Source organism: Ovis aries, chromosome 1 (assembly GCF_016772045.2).
Source record: "Ovis aries strain OAR_USU_Benz2616 breed Rambouillet chromosome 1, ARS-UI_Ramb_v3.0, whole genome shotgun sequence".
Lineage (NCBI taxonomy): Eukaryota > Metazoa > Chordata > Mammalia > Artiodactyla > Bovidae > Ovis > Ovis aries.
In genome coordinates, this window is record NC_056054.1 from 74,850,198 (window position 1) to 74,861,178 (window position 10,981).

A 10,981-nucleotide genomic window follows, 5' to 3' on the forward strand; every position below is an offset into this window, starting at 1 on the left:
GTCCAGGCCCCTCTGTCCATGGGATTTCCCAGACAAGAATACTGGAATGGGCTGTCATTTCCTTCTCCAGGGGAGTCTTCCCAACCCAGTGATCAAACTCGGGACTCCTGCATTAAAGGCGGATTCTTTATCATCTGAGTCCAGGAATCTACTTCCATAGCCTGCTAAAGGTCACTCCCAATGAATACTCATTATTCTTCTATGAATCTTGATGCATATTCCATCCCTAGTTATCACCCAGTATGCACAGTAATTCTTTTACTGTGTAAGCCAAAGAGTAAAAAAAAAAAAACAAAACCAAAACTCAGACATTAATGGTTAAATTGTCATTTGAAAATCAGCTAGTAATATGGAAAAATGTGTTTGGCATCCTGTGTTTTGCCTGCTGCTGTAGGTCCTGCAATCAAGCACATAGCAATATTCTCAAACAATTGTATCAAATAACAGTTAATTATAGGAAATCTAGTACCACTTAGGAAGCTTGCCAATAATAACAATAATGATAATAAATAATACCTCTTTACAATTTTTAGGAGATGAGAACAGCGATGATTTGGGAGGTGGTAGCCAAACACTACTTAGATTTTCAAAATGACTTATATATGCAAAAATATGGTTAGAAGAAGAAAAATTCTTGACTCTCATTTCATTGTATGCAAACAGAACTAGTAAATACTAACGTGTGACTGTGCTGTTTTATGGCCCATATATTACATGCAAAAGAGCATAGTGGTTACGTAGTTAGGCTTTAAAACTAGACACCTGTGTTCAAATCTTAGCCTCTACATACTAAGGAAATAACCTGCGATGGATTTTCAACTAGGAATCACAATCATGAGGAGATAAGTATAATTCATTTGAATTAACACATAAAACAGAATTAGAAGAGTGCCTAGCAATTAGCAAACTCTCATATATACTAGATATTATTACTGCTTTTTTTAAGTTAATAGCTATCTTTTTTGTAAAAAAAAAAAAAAATGCAAATCACTGACTTATTTGTTTTTCCATTTTCCTACCACTCCATAACTTTTCTAGTAGTAAAAGCTATCAGTCCATCTCTAAGTCACATGCTAGATCTAGCATCTTTTTACCACTTAGGTTGCTACCAGTTGGTTTAGGTTTTCCCAGAAACAAAGCCTGAGACAAGAAATCAATTGCATGTACTTTACTTGGGAGATGATTATATCCTTGGGGGTTGAGGACAGGAGTTGGGAAAGGGAAGAACAAAAACAAGAGGTGTTTTCCAAAAAGTTAACCCGTGAGTAATGAGCTCAGACCTGCTAGCGATTCTGAGAGGCAGTGTTGGATACTTGCCTCAGAGCTATTCTATCCCAGGGGTCTGGTAACTGGAGCATTCAGGGAGCATCCGTCATAGTTTGAAGGCTGCTTGTAGAGGCATTATTTCTTTCAGTGCATCCTGCGCCTCTCCACTGTCATCTCATCCTAGCTCCTTATTTTAGATTGATACAGCTATATTTTATCAAATGCAATAAGATCAGCATGACTGACATCCTCACATAATTCAATTACGCAAATGACTCTCCTCAGAGATGCCATTTCTGATCATTCTATTTTAAAATAGCACCCCACTCCCCTTAAAAGTCAAAAATTTATTTCAAACATTAGCAATCTTTTGTCCAAGATCAATATACACAGCAGATTCTATGAATGGATTTTAAAAACTAGGATCTAGATGACATTATGATTTATATAAATCTTATGATAAGTTTTAAGTCTTAATATGTCACCAAGAAAATGGGGATCATGAAATCTATTCCTAGGGTGTGAGAATTGAATGAAATAATATAAATATGCTATAAAGCACTATATAAATGTACTACAAAAACATTATTCTTATACTTTATTTCATTTCCATTTGCCTTCCTGAACCACTTACTTTTGTCTATTTTGTTTGGTTTGTTTCTTAAATCCCTTAGAATACTCTGTATGCCCCAACATCTCTTCCTGTGTCAATCTGACGCTGCCCTATTTCTCCATGACTTCTCAGTCACTCTATTTCTAGCTCCCTTCACATCCTCCTCCTGGGGGCCTTGTTCCATCCTCTGAGCATTCTGCCAGTATTGTCTCTCCTGCCGCTCGAAGCTAACAAGACCCTGAACTGCTGCTTCTCTAGGACCTTAGAGCTTAGTGTTTTGTCAGCTTCAAGCTGTTTTGGAGAAAGTGTTGGCTTATTTCTCAGCTGTAGCATTGACTTAGCAAGTCTTTCTTCTAAACCTGTAAATAATTCATTTCAGGTCAAGTTTTTGCTACTAGAAACTTTTCCCAGTAAATAACAAGTTTCTTTATCTCTAGTAAGACAGTAAGGCTTGGTGGTATAGTAGTAGGCAACTTATTAATGAAAGATAAGTTCTGTAATAGGAAGGGATAAGCCTTCCACTTTGGTACAGCACTACTTGCTACGATTTTTTTGATGGGGAGCAAAGCAAAGAATCACAGTGGTAATACAGCTTCCTGCTCCTTAGAAAGCCTGTTCAATAGGCAGTATCATCAAAAGCTTCAAGAGCTAAGCCAAACCTCAATGGGACTATAATACTCCTGTTGTCTCAATATGTTTCATTCTAGGTTCCATAATAAATAATTGAAGAAATGAAAGTAGCCGAAACTACAACAAAAAGGTAAGTACATAACAGGCTTCTGAGAGCAGCTCACCAATTCTCATTTTGCTGATATCACACCTAGTGTGGCTTACAGGTATCCCAGGGATTGGCTTAGAGGGATCCCAGAAAGACTTGCCATTCCTCAGACTGTCATTGTCTCAGCTACCCCAGTGATGGGACTGGGATCAAGAGTACTGGGTGTTCTGCTAGTCACTCCACACTCAAAGGACCACAAGTCAAAAAAAGGCACAAGCTTCTTCTGATCGGCAAAATTGAAAGCCCAGTCAGCCACTCTCAAGCCAGCTCAGAGCATAGTTTATTTTCTCTTGTCAATCTAGCAAACCCTGTTTGTTGCTGGCATTTCAACAAGCAAGATTTATTAAGGGTGAAATGTCAATCTTGGGCCTTGCTCCACCTTGTCCCAGGTCAGTAGGCAATGAAAGTGGTCACTCTACCAAGTGGCATTTTGCAATCACAAGCACTTACGTGCAACCAATCTGAGAAATGATTTATGTTGACAAAGAGTAAGAGATCAAATGCATAACACAATAAAGAGATGGACAAAAAAAATGTGCTTCTAAGAAATGCATTATTCAGAACTAAGTTGAAGGAATTTCATATATAAAAGAGGATATGAATTAATAACTTTTCTATGTTTTATTCAGAAAAAGGACACATATGCAAACTACTAAAGCATAAAAATAAATGACAGTGGAATATTACTGAACATAATTTGCAATTTTGGATAAATGTTTGTTCTTTAAAGTTAAGGGAATAGGAAAAAATTTGTGGAGATCTTTATAATACAGTACAGGAGTAAAAGAGTTAGAGAAACCATAACCATTAGAAGATGCAAAATAAGAATATTTGATCATTTTATGGATAACACAGCCATAGTTTTTAAAAATGACTTTCAAAGACCCCTTTGAAATTGAGATTTGAATTATACATAAATATAGCCATGGGATTGGACATCTAAAATTCCATACCACCACTCAATTGTAACCTAAAACTAATGCCAAGGGTACACAAGCGCAAGACCATGTAACTCCCTCCACAGTAAAAATAAATAATATAACAGGGAGTGAAGTGAAAAGAGCTGGCAATGCATTTACCCCCCAGCATATCAAGCAGGTTTTCATAAGGAAGCTGTGGTCATCAATCACTACCTCATTACCAGCCCGTCATCTGGGCTTAGGCTAAATGTATTCTGGCTGGCTGCCATACTAAATGTTCAATGAAACATCCTTAAGGCTCTCTACAAGTTCAGCTGAAGTCGCACATGCTATACATCAAAGAGGAACATTAGCGTTATCATAGCTTAATAAATAGTGCCATCCTGGCAATGTAATCTTGTGTTCTAGAGCTATCTACCATCTCCAGTATTTTACTGCTTAAGTAAACAATCTTGCTATCTCCTGTGAGCTTTATTTAATAATAAATGCATATAGAGATAATGAGTCAGGTGACTACAGATAACTTACTCAAAAGCTGGACATAAATGAGATTAACAAAATATTTTAATACACACATATGTAAAAAAAAAAAACTCTTTTGGAATATAAGTCATATGTGCCCATTGCTTTTCATCACGTTTGACTCTCACCAGAAAATTTTTAAGCCAAATAATGGCCCCAATCTTGCTGGTGACTTTCATAGTTTCAACTCATGCAGATTGGGTGGTATGTGCTTCATTGAAATGGTTGCTCATTATCATTAGTCTTATAATGATAGTCCCAGAATTTTTAATATAAATACAGCTATCATTACTTTCACTTGTGTAAACTATATTACTAGGTTTGAGGATGCATTATTATATTTTTTTAGGTGAAATGTTCAAAATGGTTTCACAGAAGTCAACATTTTTGCAGTCTGTGGTTATTCTTAGTTTGGTCTTTAAAGCCTAAGGATATAGGCAACATGCACATTACTAAGAAAAAATGTTCCTGGCTTCTTTCCAAGGTTCAAAAATGTAAGTAATCCTAAAACAAAACTGTAAGACATGCTTTTTTAACACCAACAAATTTACTGAAGCCACACTACCTTCTTTGGTTCTATTGCTAACTACATGCTTTTGATTAAAGTTTCAAAAAAAAAAAAAAGTGATTAAGAGGTCTGAAAGCTAAATCTAAAATGTGAGGTCAAACATATTAATGAGAATTTTGAATCATGATGCCAACAAGTAAATTTTTAAAAAGAAAACACTCAGTGTCAAATAAAAGATGAAAATCATCTTCGACCAGAAAATGAATAGAAATATAAAACAGCAAGCAAAATTAAGGCCCTAGTAAAGGGTACTGACAATGAGATGAAGATCTGGATCCAGCTTTCCCCTGAAAGTCTAGGCCTGAGGTTGGGCTAACCTCCCAGGAAAAAGTGGCCAAAACCATTGCCAACCCGCTGACCAGAAGTATGCCATTTTAAAATGTGGGCTAGAGAGGATAGTTGGGCATAGATACAGCCTCTTCACATTTATCAAACCAGGATGCCAATCACTTCAGACATTAGATCACTGGGCAAGAAGCTCCCAAACACCTTATTAAGATATTAAGAAGGAAAATACTTTGTTCTATCCTCTTAGATTCAGTATCTGGATCTTATGAATTCAGTCAATAAAAGATTAACAGAGAAATATGTATGATTTTTACTAATATTTACATAAACAGTTACATTAATATTAACATTCACAGAAAATAAGCAAAACTCAAAGAGGCAATTAGACTTGGAGGCTTATATACTCTTTTAACAATGGAAAAGAGGTTTGAACGACAAAGGAAGATAAATTATGAGGAAACAATTGAGAAATATATGGGGGAAATAAAGATAAGGGTTATTCTAGTAAAGTCTGCTTATGCAAACTCATGGTAAGTGTTGAAACCAATCTTTGGTTTGCAGTTCCTCTTCTCTCCTTTCCTGGTGGGCATGTTGGGGGGTATGACTAGAGTAGGGTATGACTTCATGAAGAGAAATTTATGTCCTGTCTTTAGGGAGAAAGGGAAGAGGAGAGTACTTTTCCTGTATCTGTGATTCTTAATTGCTTTCAACTGAAAATAATCCTTATACCTAAGTGGCATATTTGGTGATGGCATTTTCTGATTCTCTCAAAAGATCTGATTCAAGACTAAAATCCTAGAGAACAGATAAGGAAATTGCAAGACCACTGGATAGGGAAGAGAGCGTACAAATGAAGAGAAAGAGAAAAGTAAACCAACACAAAAACTTTTAATTCTATTAAAAATAAATCTGCAAAAACAACCCTAAGCGTTATAAAGAATTCTAATGCTAAAATAGAAAATGATCCAAGTCAATATGCAAAACAGGAATTACAAAAAAATAAACTAATTTTATGGAACAATCTGACAAAAACATTACAATAAGTATGTCCAGGATGCTCAGAATAGAATATTACATATTGGTTTTCCTTAACAAAGTATTAACTTTCCAATACAAAAAGAGGAATATTCAATATGAAACAACGGATTTGAAAAAAAATTCATATGAAATACTAGAAATAAAATACAATTAATAACATAACAATAAATGACAAAAAAACACACCTCTTGCTCTGAAGATGTCAAAAAGATAATTAGTAGTCATTTTGAAAAATTCATCCACAAAGCAGAAGAGAAAATAACGAATAAGCAGGTAGAAGATATGAAAGATACCAACAGATATCTTTAAAGTTCCAAGAATAAAATAGAAAAACAGAGAAGTATGACTCAAAAAAATAGTAGGTGAGTTATTTCACAGTATTTAACACTGGTGGGCAAAGCAGGCACATATGTTTCCACGGGGCTTATAGAACAGTGTCAGAACAAAACCTATTCATGTCTAGTGTAGTGCAACTGACAAGAGTAGGATTTTTAGGGACAAAGAAAAGCCCCTCAGGACCAAATCTAATCTCCTCCATCTAGTTGCAATTGCCTGAAATTCCTTTAACTGGAGACAAAGCCTTTCAATCTATAGCTAGAGATAAAAGGCTTAAAATGCAAATAACCAGAAAGAATGAATGTGTTCAGTCTATGCTCTGTTTACTTAGATGGAGTGTTAAAGTGAAGAGGCACAAAGCACCATGAGAGATCTGTTGAGAGTGATATGTTTCTGAAGAGAGAGTCTGGAACAGAACTGCCTTCAGGCCCAGGCTATCTGGGCCCCTGACTCTGGATCACAGAAGGCACTGCTCTAGTCATTTTTGGCTGTATTCCAAGAGATGAGGTGCTGTGGACCTTAAGCTAAGTGCCCACTCATCAGTCTGGAATTTCGTTCACCAAAAACCTGGGATTGCTTCCTGGGTCTGCAGCCTCTTTTCCGGTTATTATACCACCCTTAGTCTGCAAAGCTATTGCTCTCCCCATTTATAAGAGGAGAATGAGACTGTCTATTCTAGAATTGCCACAATGATTTAAGAAGTCATTATACATGATTGATATATGTAAACATTCAATCAATGTTCATTCCTTACCCTTTATTGATAACACTATTATCATAATATAAATGTATGTGTACTGAATTTAAGAATAACGTTCTATAATCTTCTGTTATCTGCTGTCCCATGGCTCAGACACCAAATAAAACTGCTGTAGTTAACATTAGCTGTTGTTTTGGGTATATATATTTGGCTGTTTCTTCCCATCCTATCTGTTCTTTTCCTACTATATACATTTTGGAAATAAGAAATTACAAGCGCCATGCATTTTAAAAAGTATAACTAAGAAACAGCTGATTGTTCTGAAGGTTTAAAAAATTTCCTTTCCTGATGATCATTAAAGTGATATGCAATATCAAATAATCAATGGTCTCATTAAAAACAAGACAGCGGTCTTACAAATAGTCTATGAAGCTGAGTCCTTGAGTTTCAGTGGTATATGTCTGTGTATTTAATTTCATATAATTGGTAGGTAAACAAAGAAATAAGATTTTCAGCTATGACATTGATTCCAATTATCTCATTGTTAATTTAAGGAGCCCCCTGGAGGCTTAAGTTCCATTAACAAAATATAACCAAATTAGATCCTCAAACACATGTACGCATCACGAGATGATGCTTCACATTCCTATGCGAGCTGCTGTGATTTCTGAGTGACACTGATAAGGTCAAGAGTCATGTGAAAGCTGGTTCTTATTCTACTTAACTTAATTGAACTATGGGGACAGAACTGTATTTTTATAGTATGATAAATAAGGAGTTACCTATCAAAACAGAAGAATCCAAGGGCAATCAGTCATCAGAGAATCTCTTTATCTAGACTGCATGTATAACTGACAACTCATCAAAATATTTAAATATATATGAATGAAGTCAGGTTACACAGTGACTTGCAGAATTTAAAGAGTACAAATTCACTGATTTGTTTTTAAAAAGAAATTCCTAAGGAGGAAAAAAAAAGGCATTCTTCAATTTTTTTGGCACATTTAAGGTTGTTTTTAGTGTTGTGTTCAGCCTCTGGCAGAGGTATGTTTATTTACATGTTTATTTTGTTAAAAGATTCTGTGTGTCTGTAATGGTACTGGCTGCATAACAACATCAAGGCCTAACCAGTGCAAGTGGCTCCCTGGTATCTGTAGAGAAGTTAGGACAGACTCTCCATCTGCAACAGTGGTCATTGCCTTGAGGCTCCTGACCTTTCACGGCAGCCATGTATCGTGGAAATTTTCCCTTGGTGAATAAAATGGTCATTTTTATAGAAAAGGCACAGAGGCCAATAGAGTAATAGCCAAAAAGGGTGACTCATACTTTACTCTGGTGCTCTAGCTCTGAGGTCTGAAAGTAAGTTTAAATAGCTTGTTTATTCTTGCCTGCTATGACTTTAAGAGGTCAAACCCCTTAAAGAGATCGATCCCAGCAGCTGGTCTTCTAGCATAAAATGCTTATTTATGAAGTCAATGCTTCACTTTTCCTCTTCAGTTTGAAAAGTGAGTTTTAGCCTCTCTGTCTTTCTTAGATGAAGATTAAGACTGTCTAGCTGACACATGCATGAAATATAAAAGACCTATGGCACTACTTAGCCTGTCCCAAGTCTTGCACCGGGAATAAACCAAATGATCCTCCTTTGGACACAACTGGTTAGATGGGGGATGATGAATGCTTAATCCAGGTCCTAACCTCTGACCAGTCCATCCAAATACTGTATGCAGTCTGTAGTGGGGAATTTGGCATTTGTAATGTACTAATAGAAGGTTAAAGACTTCTTTTGGAGACAAGTACAATAAGCCCAGGTAAGAGTTGTATAGAAAAGTAAAGGATGAAGATATCAGAAACAAAAAGAGAGATCAGACACAAGAGTATTTGGCCACCAAGAAATGAAGAGCTTTATTTCTATCCCTGATTCTTTCCACTTCCCATAAAGCCTGGCACTATTTCACGTCCTATATTTACTACGAATCACTCTTTACTTGAGCTAGCTGCAGTGGCTTTCTGCAAAGAAGACTACCTGTGAGAATAACACAAACAAACATTTGCTATTATTGATTGCAATGTCTATAAAATTTGAACTACAACTTTCAAGCTCCTTCATCTCTAAGATATAAGAAACAGAACTGTAACTTTGTATAACCACCAAAGAGTAATGTTAAAATATCATCCCACTGCTTTCTATCCTGGTTATCAGGGCTATGCATGCCTGTTTAGTTGCTCAGTCGTGTTTGACTCTGCTACCCCATGGACTGTAGTCCACCCTGCTCCACTGTCCATGGGATTCCCCAAGCAAGAATACTCGAGTGGATAGCTATTCCCCTCTCTAGGGGATCTTCCCGACCCAGGGATGGAATTCAGGTTTCCTGCATTTCAGGCAGATTCTTTATTGTCTGAGCCACCAGAGATGTTCTATCAGGTCTATACATGTTGCAAATATCTGTATATATATCAGATGATAATGCACTAGAGAGTGAAACTTATCACATGTTTTTAAAAGAAAATATTTTAAAGTTACATTTTGATATATGCGAGACATTCACTTAGTTCAAAGATAAGATACAAAATGGTACATTGTGAAAAGTTACCTTTCCATGTTGTCTTTTTAAAGTTTATTTTTGGGTAGCATTTAAAACATGGAATTTTCATCAGTACACAAGTAAATATTCTTATTGCTTTACTTGTTTTTGCACAAATGACAGCATATGCTGTTTTACATCAACTTTTTTTCACATTACTGATCCATCTCAGAGATATTTCCCAATTGATATATAAAGCTTTTCTTCATATTTTTAATGCTTCCTAATATTGTATAAATACACCATAATTTTTTTGTAGATTATTAGCTAGTTTCTCCCAATGGACACTTAGGTTGATTCCATTTCTTCACTACTCTAAAAAATATTGCAGTTAATAAACTAGTAGACACAACATTTCTTATGCATAAAGTAATTTCTCAGAAGTGGAATTGATGGTTTTACATAAGCATTGTATAAGAGTGTCTATTTTCTCACAGCCTCATCAAAAATCTGCCATTCTAAGAGATAAAATGGTAAGTCAGTGGAGTGTTAATTTGCATTTCTTTTATTATGAGTGATGTTCAGTATTTTTTCAAACTGTGTAAGGGTCATTTTTTATTTCTTTTTCTGTGAAAGATGCTATTCTTAGTGTAGGATGTGAAACACATATCCAACTTTATTGTAGAGGATACCCCAGTTATACCAAAACCATATAATGAATAATTTGGTTTTCCACCCTAATTTGGAATACTACCTTGTACATATACTAAATTCCTGTGTGCATCTGTGTCTGTCTCTGGATTTTCCTCGTCTATTCTATTGATCTGTCTTTTCATGCACTAAAACCATATTATTTTAATTGATGCAACAGTGATGTTTTAGGTTTCTCACAATATATTTTAAGTTCTCTTATAATAACATTCTTTCTAGTATATTAATTTTGAACTCCAATTTTACTGAAATTTGTTTGTAGAAGTTTATCAGTTGATTTTTCATTGATACTCATCTAGAATCAGTTTTTCTCAACCAACACAATTCTTGTATCTCTATCTCCTTTCTTTTCCCTCAATGTTCTGACAGTTATTCCAATATAGGTTAAATAATGATGATGATGGACACCATCACCTTGGTCCTGACTTTACTGAGAATGAGGATACTCTTTCTGCATCAGAGAAATGCTCCGTTAGATTTGCATTAGGATAGACATATGTTTGTATTAAGAATATATCCATATCATCCTACTTAACAGTGCATTTCTTTGAAAGTCAATAATGACTTTTGAACTCTGTTAAATGACCTCCTGATTTTGATAGAAATTATCATATTTTCCTTAGACATGTTAACATGTTATATCACTACTTTTCCTAATGTCAAACAAAAACTCATATTCTCTAATACACTTCCCTTTTTTCTAGTGTGTTATTCTTTAA

General features: G+C 35.4%; 1 protein-coding gene across 5 annotated transcripts in view; it reads right to left on the reverse strand.

The window, feature by feature from the left end:
• DPYD (dihydropyrimidine dehydrogenase) overlaps positions 1 to 10,981 on the reverse strand; it is a 930,457-nt gene that overhangs the window by 598,576 nt on the left and 320,900 nt on the right. The window lies entirely within an intron of this gene.